The sequence below is a fragment of the Stenella coeruleoalba genome (assembly GCF_951394435.1).
Source record: "Stenella coeruleoalba genome assembly, chromosome: 4".
Taxonomy (NCBI): Eukaryota; Metazoa; Chordata; class Mammalia; order Artiodactyla; family Delphinidae; genus Stenella; species Stenella coeruleoalba.
Genome location: NC_137149.1, coordinates 131,883,579 through 131,896,516, shown reverse-complemented (window position 1 = coordinate 131,896,516; position 12,938 = coordinate 131,883,579). Strand labels below are relative to the sequence as shown.

General features: G+C 39.7%; 1 long non-coding RNA gene across 1 annotated transcript in view; it reads right to left on the bottom strand.

Moving 5' to 3' along the window:
- The window catches only part of LOC307186165, a 161,800-nt gene that overhangs the window by 142,773 nt on the left and 6,089 nt on the right, over positions 1–12,938 (bottom strand). The window contains exon 2 of the long non-coding RNA XR_013828259.1: positions 2,887–2,993. This is a non-coding gene — a long non-coding RNA (uncharacterized lncRNA). The remainder of the gene's footprint in view (positions 1–2,886; positions 2,994–12,938) is intronic.

The following is a 12,938-nucleotide window of genomic DNA, read 5'->3' as shown; positions in this document are numbered from 1 at the left end:
CATTTGGAATACTGGAATTATAAATTAGAGCTAACCATATGCCTATGCCATGACTCAAGAATAATTAGTAATGTGACCACCAAAAAAAGGTACAAAAATGTTGATAGCAACTTTAGCCATAACAGCTCAAACTGGAAACAACCCACGTGTCCAATAACAAGACAACAGTAAATAGTCTGTGATCATAAAATGGGATACTACACAGCAATAAATAACAGATTACAACCCCAGACACGCAACCACACACTCTCCCTGACATTCCTGTGTGCAAAGAAACCAGACACAAAAAAATACACAGTGTATAATACTATTTATCTGAAATTCAAGAGCATATAAAACTAATCCAAGATATTAGAAATCAAAGAAGTGATTCCTTTGGGGGGATGTATTAACTGGAAAATGAGGAAACTTTTGTGGTATGGGAACAGTCTGTGTCTTGAGCTGGGTGTGATTACACAGGTGTATACGTAAGGAAAATAAATCAGTCCATGCATTTACAATTAGTGCACCTTATGTGTTTTACTCATAGGTCTGATAAACTTCAATTTAAAAATTTTAAACAAGGTGGGGAAAGTGACCCCAGGAAAACAGAAATTTTCAAACCTTTTTCAACATGAGACAAAGAGCTACATCTCATCCACCTTTAACACAAGACAGAATGAAGACTCTAAAGCTAAGTGGCTGGAGCAAAGACACATAGTTGGACATGAAAAAGAGGTGATTAAGCAGTAGACATCATGTACATTTCCTTATTGCTAATTTGAGTCCATGAATCCCACTATTTCAGCTCCAAGAAATAAAATGATAAAATGAGGATTGTCTTCTGCAGAGCCACTCAGTTCTTAGTTGAAATCATGGGATCTTAAAAAAAACAGATCCTAAAACCTGTAGAGTTCATTTCTTTTTCTCTCCCACAAACTCACGTCACATCCAAAGAATCCATCAATATTCAAGTTCAGCCACACTAAACCAAGTCATACGTTAATTCAATTCTACTCCAATGGCTTTTACATAATCCCTAGGCAGGGACCTTGTCAAAATCTTTGCTCAGTACAATTCCTGGGTCACTGCTGACATTCAGTTGATAGTGTATATTATAATTAATATCATAATAATAACAACACACAAGGAAAATACACAGGTCTTGCAGTTTGCAAAATAGTGGACTGCAGCTAACACAGAATTTTGATTCAGAATCAACAATGGGAAGAGAGATCAAAAAGCAGCAAGAACAACTGGATTCAATGAATTCGTGAAATCAGCCTAAACTGCAGCAAAAACAATACTTATTAGGCAAGCTCTCCTATAGGAGACAACTAAATTAAGCAAGATAATTTTGTGTTCCTAATGCATGTACTCAACCATAGTGAAGGTTGATGTCTTAGCAGCTGTGTACATCTATGTATGTATCTCTTTGTGTGTATTTGAAAATGTTCAAAAGTGTTGTGTGTATTTGAAAATGTTCAAAAGTGTATTTGAAAATGTTCAAAAGTAATAAAATACTTTTGTGACTGAAAAAGATTATTTGTCTAATTAATGAAATGAGTTATACCTTTAGCTCCTTAGTTCCTCTACTCTACAGGAAGAACTGCTGGTATTAGGAGGATTAATAAACGTTCCCTAAAGATGCAAAGTTGTAGATTTCTTTTTTCCCCTTTGGAGAGCAGCCAATATCTACTCTCCAGTCCTCAAGCCAGGAGCACACATCTAACTTTGCCCGGAAAAGAAAAAAATCTGGCCTACATTTCACAGAAACACCTGTCAAAAAACTCCAGGGCAAGAAGGATTTTCCTCAAATCCAGGTTTTATCTGAAAGGCTTTTTTTCCCAATTCCTAATCAGTGATGCTCCAAGTGTGGTCCCTGAACAGTAACATCAACATCACTGGAGAACTTGTTAGAAATGCAAATTCTGCCGCTTCACCCAGATTTACTGAATCAGAAACTCTGGGGGCGGGGCCAGGTCATCTCTGTTCAACAAGCCCTCTAGATGAGGCTGACACATGCTCAGGTTTAAGTTGTTTCTCCTCAGTTCCACATCCTCTTCCACCTGCTCCAAAAAAAAGATCTGACCGAGGTCTTTTAAGTAGCTGCTGCAAGTTTCTCTTCCTGCTCTGTTATTTTTTTTAGTTAATTATTCTTCATGGTGGAGTCATATTTCCCACTGGCAACTTTACATAACCTTATTCAAACAGAATATACTCCCCCACTACAGATCATTAAATACAAGAAAAGTTTTGTCTACTCAAAATCTTGCCAGTATCTATTAAACTGTATCAGGGCCACCACAAAGTACAGCTGATCTTCTACAACCCAATCCTATTCCGGAATCTTCCACCACAGCAACACCTCACCCCCCCCAAAACACAATTCTACATATTACATGAATTTGCACTTAAAACTTCTATGGAGGGCTTCCCTAATGGCGCAGTGGTTGAGAGCCCGCCTGTAGATGCAGGGGACACGGGTTCGTGCCCCAGTCACGGAAGATCCCACATGCTGTGGTGTGGCTGGGCCCGTGAGCCATGGCCGCTGAGCCTGCGCGTCTGGAGCCTGTGCTCTGCAATGGGAGAGGCCACAGCAGTGAGAGGCCCGCGTAGCGCAAAAAACAAACAAACAAACAAACAAAAACTTCTATGGAAGTGACTCTGCGGCCATGTGACTGATTTCTAGATAATAAAATGTGGAGGAAATCATTCATGTGTGATATTTCTGGTTCCAGATTTTTCAGAAGAAGGTGGCCCTTTTTCCCATCCGCCCATTGGATGCAGACAACAGGGGGCTGCAGGCCTGGAGCAGTGGTTCTCAAATTTTCCTTGCACATGGAATCACCCGGAGGGCTTTTTATTTTTGTTTTTAATTCAATTTAATTTTTTTTCCACACTAACCTTTCTCCTCCCGGCTGTCGGCCACCATTGCTGCCCTCTTGTTTCCGGGGCTGCCGCCACTGCCGCCACCTCTGCAGCTCCCACACGACTGGCGCAGGCGCTGCAGCCTGTAAGCAGAAGCACAGACGAGTCTGTCAGTCTGTCCCCTACGCTGTGAGCTTCACCCCTTAGCCTGTACTACTCACCCCTCCTGACACCTGGGAGGGCTTTGTGAAATGCTAATTGATAGACCCTACCCCTGGAGTTTCTAATTCACTAGGACTAGGGTGGAGTCTGAGAGTCTGCATTTCTTTCTCTATTTTTTTTAGTTTTCATTGGAGTATAGCTGCTTGACAATGTTGTGTTAGTTTCAGGTGTACAGTAAAGTGAATCAGTTATACATATGCAGATATCCCCTCTATTTTTGGATTTCTCTCCCATTTAGGTCACCACAGAGTGCTGAGTTTCTAATGAGGTCTTAGGTGATGCTGATGCCACTGGTCCTGGGACCACACTTGGAGAACCACTGGCCTGAACTATTGGCCTAGAAGATGGTGGAGCCATAAAAGGGAAACTCCTTCCCTAAGTGACCATGTGGAACAGCGGACCCCAACCCCCGGGCCGCGAACCGCTACCAGTCTGCAGCCTGTTAGGAACCGGGCCGCACAGCAGGAGGTGAGTAGTGGTTGAGCGAAGCTTCATCTGCCGCTCCCATCACTCGCATTACCACCTGAACACCCCCCTTCCTCCCCATACGTGAAACAATTTTCTTCCAGGAAACCAGTCCCTGGTGTCAAAAAGGTTGGAGACCGCTGATGTAGAGAACTGTTAGCTGGTCAAGAACATCAACCTCATTCTCTACATGAGCAAGAAGTAAACTCCTATTGATTTTGAGGAGTGCAAGGGTCTATTTCTTACCACAGTTTATTTTATTCTTAACTAATAAAATTACCTAGAAAGTAGATTTCAACATCTTTGAGAATCTGTATAAAAATATGTTTATAATATTCATTAATAAGAAAAAATAAAGACACTAAACAAACAAAACACAGACAATGAAATGTTAAACATCTTAAATTAGAAATAATTGATTCCTATTTTTTAATCTTTTGTTCCTTAGAGATTTTTTTCAGTGTTTCTCTCTCCCAGAGTTCAACAAGGTCCTTATGAGCTAAATTTCCTTAGTGCAATAAGACATTTTGTTCTTTCTAGTTTTCCATCAGTCTGTGGCTTTTTGTGAAACCACCAGGGCAAGGTTGTGTCTAATTTACGTTTACTTTCCTGGTGCCTAACACAGAGCCTGGAGCATGGTTGAAATTCAAAAAATACATTTATGAGATGAACAAAACAATAAAGTATGGAAATGGGCAAATGAATAATATTTTTAAAACTTGGTTTTCTTGACTACCAGATCTTAGGTCCCATTAAGTTCCACAGATGCATTCAACAAATGCTTCTTAACAGTATTCCAGGCACTGTTCAGATGGTAGGTGTACAAAAGTGAACAGAGTCAAGGACCGTGCTCTCAGAGTGTTTACGTCCTATGAAAAAAAAGTCATAAACAAGTAAATATTTTTAATGCAATGAAAAGAAATAGAAACAAAACAAGAGAAGTAACAACAAGTGGTAGATTCATTCAAAAAATTAATAGGATGCTGTTCTCTAAGATGCTTGACAGGGACAAAACTACTGGACAAACTATTTGGCAGAGAAAAATGGAAAAATCTCTATTGTACCAGTAGTACTTATTCACAAGTCCCTGTGCCGATAGCTTCCACTCATGGTTACTTTGGCAGAGCACAAAGGATGTAGCAGACACTCTGACTTGGCTTTGTCAGCCTTCGGTACAAATTTTTACCTCCTTGAACTCCCAGAGATGGAGAAAGAGGTTTTTAAGTCTGCTTAACATTGTCAGAGCTTGTGTTCAATCTCAGAAGCCTACACTGAAAAAAAATATTGTCCCCTATTTTACAATCTAGGATACCTCCCTTTCCCCCACTATCAGTTTATTTTCTAAATACCTTGCCTGGAATAATGCTTGATTCAGAATAACATATGGAATATGAGCCCCAGCTTTGGGGTTAAATTGAGCTGTTTCAAGTCACTTAATTAACTACATGGCACTGGGTAAGTCTATACTGTCTAAAATTTCTTAACTCATTGAATGAGGTAATGATAGTAACTGTTTCATAGGATTGGGGGAAGATTACATGAGACAATTGCATGTAAAACACTTATATTGCAAATGATCATTAAAGCTGTGCAATCCCAGTGAGGTCCAAAGAGTATGTTCAGTAGGAGTGAGAAAATAAGGGAGTCATAGCAAAAGAGTCTCAGAACTTGAGACCACAGTGGTAAAACCATTCTGGATTTCAGAGTTTTATAATGAGGCCATTGTGATGAGTTGCTCAGACTAAGAGAGATGGAATAAAGAAGTATAGAAGTCAAGAAACTGTGAGTCAGGGTGTTGGGTGTCAAATCCAACGGAGATGATGACAGAGTGCAGGAATCAAGTGTTAAAAGTTATTAAGAAAGTGGAAATGTGGGGCTTCCCTCGTGGCGCAGTGGTTGAGAGTCCGTCTGCCGATGCAGGGGATACGGGTTCATGCCCCGGTCCGGGAGGATCCCACATGCCGTGGAGCGGCTGGGCCCGTGAGCCATGGCCACTGAGCCTACACGTCCGGAGCCTGTGCTCCGCAACGGGAGAGGCCACAACAGTGAGAGGCCCGTGTACCGCAAAAAAAAAAAAAAAAGTGGAAATGTGAAGTCAGTAGATGATTCTCAAAGAAGTATTCTTCAGTTAGATCCCTCTATAATATGCTTTTATAGCATCTAGTGTTTTTCCTTTGTGACACACATCTAAATTGTACTTAATTCACTTATTTATTCATTAATGTCCATCTGTGGGATAATAAGCTTCTTGAATATGAGAACAAGTATATCTTGTTCCCAAGCAATTATACTTGCTTGTAAAATACAGCAGAAATCTTAATTAATGTTGGATGGATGCACGGATAGATGGATGGAAGAATGGATGGATGGAGTAACTGATAAACAAATAAGAGACAGTACTAAAAATAGATGGCATCGAGATCAAAAGAGGAGAGCTTTCAGAATAAAGTCAACAGGGTGATTATCTGCCAAACAAAATTATACCTAAGAATCCAGGATTTCTTAATGACGGTTTACTTATTTCTCTCTTCCCTATCTAATCTCCACTTCCTCTTTCTCAGAGTAATAAAACTCATCTTTAGAAACTTATTTGATAATTAATGACTCGAGCAAATGTCCTTATAGTCTCACCAAGGATACTCCTAGAATCTCTCAGCATCATTTATCACGTTGGCAGTATATATATATATATATATATAAAATTTAAAATGTGCATGACTTTGAGGCAACAATTCCCTTTATTGAAGTTTACCCTACAGAAATACTCATTCAAGTATGTATGATATGCACACAAAGATTTTCTTTGTAACATTATTTATAATACTAAAAACAGGAATGACACTAAATGTTCAAAGATAGGAGATTTGTTAAATAAGTGACATTTTCATACAATTGAATTTTATGCATCATTAAAAATACCTGACTTGTAAATACATCCATGATGTACTATTAAATTTAAAATATGTATAAAATATGGAATAATCTATATAGGATGGTCACATTTTTAGGCATATAAATGTGTTACAGGGGCAAAAAGTTCTGGATAGCACTTAACAGCTTTTTTTCCTCCCTTTCTTTTTGTTTCCGCTCTCTCTCCCTGCTGTTTTCATGTCTTATTAAGAGGGAGTAGTCTTTGGAGAGACATGATTAAAAAACAGACTAAATGTCCATTGAGAGATGAATGAATAAAGAAGATGTGGTATATATATACAATGGACTATTACTCATCCATAAAATGAAATCATGCTTTTTGCAGCAACATGGATAGACCTAGAGATTATCATACTAAGTGAAGTAAGCCAGACAGAGAAAGACAAATGTCATATGATATTGCTTACATGTGGAATCTGAAAACAAATATACAAATGAACTTATTTACAAAACAGAAATAGACCCACAGACATAGAGACCAAACTTACGGTTACCAAAGGGGAAAGGCAAGCGGAGGGATAAATCAGGAGTTTGTGGTTAACATATACACATTACTATGTATAAAATAGAGAGCTAATAAGGACCTACTGTAGAGCACAGGGAACTCTACTCAGTACTCTGTAATGACCTATATAGGAGAAGAATTTTTAAAAGAGTGGATATATGTATACGTATAACTGAATCACTATGCGGTATACCTGAAACTAACACAACATTGTAAATCAGCTATACGTCAATAAAAACAAAACAAACACAAAAACTTAGACTTTCATAGCGTAGCACACAAATATTTGCCAAGAGAGATCATCAATACTGGTCAGAAAAATGCTGGGTTTGGCTTGTGGCTACTTCACTCTGAAGACTGTGAAACACTCTGCGGAACTCAGGAGCCAAGCGGCGAATCCTGTCGTCCTTCTCTAGATGATGCCCAGGTTCTCAAGCATGAAGGTTTTTAATAATAGGGATGTAATAGGTATGACCAGAGGCTCGTGGAAGGGGAGAAGGAGTATACCAGAGTGAGAGCAACAGGATCTCTGTGGCTACACGCAAAGTAGAATCTTTATGAACTGATAGGTGACATGAGGAAGTGAAGAAATGCTTTGCACCTCCTCTGGACTCCAGAGGTGTGTCAATAGTGGTCCACACTTCCAGGCGCTCCTGGTGTGACGGAGTGGTAAGATCTCTATGTTTACATATACAATTGCAGAAGCCAAAACATCTTAAAAAGTACAAACCAAGCTGTTAGCAGTGATTGTTTCTGTGGTGTTTCGCTGTGGCTGGGAAGGGGAAAGTTTAGTGGGATGCAGATCTCAAGGAAATGATGATAGAAAAGGAGGGAAAGTCAGAAACCTCTGCACTGATGCATGGTTTACTACAATCATGTTGCATAATTTTAAAATGAAGAGGGAATTTTTAAAAGAGCTCAGACAAACTTTACCTTGCTTGTACCTTCCCTAGGCCTGAGCAGGAGAAGGAGGCCCTAATGTCAGTTTAAGTTTCCTGAGGATGATACATCTGCCATTAGAGTTACACCCAGATTTGAAGCGAAATGGTTCTGAAATCTTATCACAAAAGCAATTGTTCAATTTTCTTGGAAATGATCATTTAGCTGTGCAAACAAACAAAATAGATATTTTCTCATGATCGCTTACACAAAGAGAAAAAGGAGACCCCACAGCATACCTCCCATATCATATCCAACACTCTATAGATTAACTCTTGTTTACTGACATAGCACTAGCATTTATACTTTCTACTACCATCTAATTCAAATAACTTGAGATCTTTCAAAATGAGAAAAAGATCCCCAGCTATATAGCGAATATATTACCCCTTTTACATAAATGGACTCCCAAGGCTTTTGACATTAAAGTCACAAAGATCACCACTTCGTAACTAGCTACAAGGCTGTATATTCCTATTTCTACACTAGATTGAAAGCCAGATAGAGTTGTTTTTTTTTTTAATTTCCTATAGCACTAAGTAGAGTGTATTGCCAAAAAACAGACAGTTCAATTGGTGAAGACAAAATTCATCACACAGAAGTGACAGGCAACTACTCTTCCTTGGGTTTTCCGGCCATAATTTTTTAGTTCATCCGCTGATGAAGTGTAATGTTTCGATTCTTCTAATTATCCAGCACCTGCTTTTTGGAAGCCTAATTTATTAGAACACCTACTGCAATGTGGAAAAAAAGGAAAAGAGGTAAAAACTCAACCAACAGATTTGGTTCTTGGAAATAACTTTACAGGACGGTTGGCTGGAGATTATGTGTTTAATTCATGGCCTGCATGATTCCTGCTCATTAGACCACGGATAAACAAGACTTGGCTGTAGTCGGGCTCCTGTTAGGCCCGTTCAGTCCTCTTCCTTGTTTCACCTGGAAATGCCCCTGTTGATGACCCAACAAACAAGCAAGTGCCGAGCCGCCAAAATCACAGAAAGAGCAACTCATGGTTGTCATCTATTCTTATAAACATTGAAAGAACTCTTACCAGATATTTAGTTTTTAAAAATATGTCTAATAAATAGAAATTTATACATTCCTGCTCATTTTGACATGTATCTGTGTTCCATTTTCTTCTATAAAACAGCCTCTCCATACTTCAGCCAGAGAGTATGACTCTAAAATGAAAAACTCATGACTGGGTGTGGGAGGATAAAGACTAAAATTAGAGAGACCAACAAGCTCTAATATTAGGGATTTATTCTGAAAATGCCACTTCTAATGAGACCTAACAAGGAAATTTTCTAAAAATGAATTGACTTGTTTAGCCTGTTGAACTTTTGTCCTATCCTAACAGGAGAAATAGCTGGCCTTTCTGCATTGTTTTTGAAGACGTACAGTCAGATTCAGAGAAAAAAAGCAATATTCACCCACTTAATCATGTAGAGAAGAAAAATTAATATTAGGTCTAAAGAGAGTAGAGACTGACCAGGACAGAGGTAGGGTGAAAGTAAAGAAACTAGAGAGAGATTCTTGATCAGTCTGTGGCTTCTAAGACCTCTCCGTTCTTCAGCTAAATAGTTAACACACAAACAGAATTAGATATCACATCCTGCATTTAGAAGGGGTTCTGTGTCACCATGGTAACTGGTTTTGCTTAAACATAGCTCTGCATGTACGTAGAGTCCGAATTAGCTACAGAAGAGAGACACACGCAATATTCCTGGAGCTTATATAAAAGCTGCCTATGTGTTATATTCTTCTGAAATGGGGTATTTGAGTTCATGTTTGTAAACGCTTTCTTTACAATTTCCCTTTCTAAAGAGTGTGTGTCTGATCATTCAGTTGTTTTGGTCCTGGAAGCAACATTCCAGATCGAATTTCAAGTGATAATCAACATGGGAAAAGAATAATTTGTGCTGCCTTTTGTCAATCAGTTCTCAGCACTTGGAATATAAATTGTAAAACCAATCCCTTTTACTTCTTACCTTTCAAATTCTATTTTATTTGGCTCATCCTTGTGGAGTGTTTTGGATCATTTTTCTCGAAAGTTTATCTCCAAATACATTCCACCCCCACTGACTCCTCTTTATGATAAAATTGCTAAGAAAACAACTTAAGCAAATGGAAAGAACTTTAAAAAAAAAAAAAAAAAGTTGCCACAACATGGTATCCAAACCAAGAAGTATCCCCAGAATTCTACTAATAAGTTTTACTTGAAGATTTATCTAAAAGAAAAGAAAAATAATTTATGGATTGAACTCCATGACATGACACTGCTTAAAGCATGTGATTCTTTGTGCTTTTCAAGTCTCTATTTCTTTCTGGTTTTTTTTCCTTTACTTTCTGAGAAGAGAATTAAATATGATACAGTTTGGGGGATATTACATCATTGGCTGTTTTACAATTTTTAGGACCACATTTATTTTTGTACTAAAATGGCATAACGTCCTTAGTGTTAGTGGATATTTGTCTGAAGAGAGTGAAAATTAATCATGATATTTTCCTTACTGAATACCAGTGAAATTATCCTTCTGCTTTTGGCTACAGGATGTATTTACAAAGTTTGTCCAGTGTCTGTAGCTGGGTCCCTTCTACTCAAGGGAAAATAGCTACCATTTTATTGAGCCCCACTTGGTGGGAAATTTAGCATGCCACGTCATTTAATTCTCACGAAACCTTGCGAGGTCGGTATTATTATCTCCACTTCGGAAAAGGAAACTAATGTTCAGAAGGGTTATTTCCTCTACTTAACACAGCTTACAATGTAGCAAAGCTGAGATTCCAGAACACAGTTGCTCAGAAGACACTCAGCTCATTTCTAATGATGCTACTACCAAGTCTCAGCAGATAAGCTCTCATCCACATTGGATAAAGTTGCACTGGCTGTATTTTTACCTTAGAATTCTCATCCCCCTGTGGGGGATCATTGCTGTGATCTGCCTGGAGGGCCACTGGGAGGCAGTAGTAGCCTGAACCCAACACCAGACCTTCAAGTCATCATAACTGCTTGCTTTGAGCTAGGGGTCTCCATCTCTACGAGGAAGAGATGTGATAGTGAGGGAGGCCCACAGGTCCTTGAATGCCAGAACTGGAGAGGAGATTCAAGAAAATTTCATCCAGTGGTTGTCACACTGTGTCTTGGAGAACTTCTTAAGCGGGCGGCCCAAAGGCAACCGAGGGGCTGGACCAGGAGAGAGTCCCAGGCGAGGCATCTGGCTGTGCATCCCAGCCCTGTTTTTCAACTACAGTGTTTCCGTTTTTATCACTTTATGTTTTGGAGTTTCTGCAAAAGATTTTATTTTAGAAAAGAGACCCCTAGTTTTTAAAAGTTCAAAACTGCTTTATAAATGAAACCGAGATTTAAGAGGCAATCTCTTACATAATATTTCTTTCTTCGGCAACGAGCAAATTGTTGGAACGTGTTCCTTTTGATAGTGAAAGTATTTATGCCCATGATGTTTTGCAATATCACACCCCAGCTTTGAAAACCTGCTTAGAGGAGTGGACATCAGAGGAAATGGACGATCAGTGCAGTAGCCCAAAGATCTATGCCTCAGTTCTACCAAAGTGTCTTGCTGTCATGTGCCTTGAGACAGATCAATGACAGGAAGTCTGCCTTTATTTCCTCTTTAAAATGAAAACTGCAGTATCAGCCCCTTCATCAGAAACAGATTCAAAGGGCAGTCAGCTAGGTGCTCTGTCAAGAAAGGGGCAAGGGATTAGAGCCACCAGAAACAAAACTATACGCTAAGGAGAGTAATTTTTTTATACTATTACCTCAGAGCAAGAAGCCTTGATTCAGCCAGGGGACTGGAAAGATACTTGGCTGAGGCATTAACCAACCTTGTGGTACTTTATATGGACAGGAAAAAAAAATAAACGTGCTTTTGCAAATTAAGGTGCAAAGTTTCTTTAAGAAAACAGTTTCTGGAATTTGGGACAGCAGGATGGTTTAGAAGAAGAAGCACCAGCTTTGAGCCCAGACGTTCCTGAGTATGAATCTAGCGCTGCTAGTTCCTAGTTGTACACCCTTGACCACGTTGTTCTGTCCTTGTGGGCCTCACCTTTCTCCGTGTAAATGTCCGCAGGACTATTGTGAGGATCAGAGAAGCTATGTGGGATGCAACTGGCACGAGCCTGGCGTCATCATTATTTGTATTGTGCAATGTTGTTGTTTCCATTGTGATTGGACTTGAATATAAGGATTCAGAGTTAGAGTGAGTTGACTTGTGTGATTTTTCCACAGTAAGGATATTATTCTGCTTCTACAGCCGGTTTCATCTGGCAGGGAAATTCTAACTACTTGGTAGTGGATACCTTGAGTGCTGTGGGGAGAATTCTGAAGCTTCTCAGCAGGAAAAAAATATCATGAGTGTAGCAATGGAGGTACGGTTACAGTGACTACACAAATGTCAGGTACAGACTGTCTCTGCTCTAGGCCTGGTAGGTGTTAGGAAAGAGAACACAGGCATTGAGCCCCAACTTTGTGCCCAATGTTTCCGCCATCACTGATGGGGGAGAGTAGAGAAACAGCAAACATTTCTTCTTTCACAGCAAACATTTTCTTGGCACCGAACTAGCTCTTGGCAGGACCTCAGTAGCTCGTGGGATGGACTATGGAAGGTGTCATCTGGGAGGAAGAAAGAGCAGCGGAGAAAGTTCAGGAGGAGGTTGGGGAAGGAGCAATCTAGGTTGGATATGTTGTGTGTATCTTGACAGGTGCCTCCCGCCATCCCTAGCACTTGGTCAGCTGTGATGCTTTCCATTTCACAGGCTGAAGGCTTCTGAGTGCCGCTGTGAACTCCTGGAATAAGCCGAGTGTTGGGACAAAAGTCAACTTGAAATTAAGCTATCCAGATATGGATATGATCTGGGGCCAATGTTCTCAAGAAACCCCAGAGGTCTGGGGTCAGTGGATTTAGACTAGCGAGAGGCCACACGGCTGTCACTAAGGTTCAGATGCTCTGGAAATACTGCTGCGTCAGGGAAGCCAGTACAAGGCGGGCTCTTATAGAAAAAA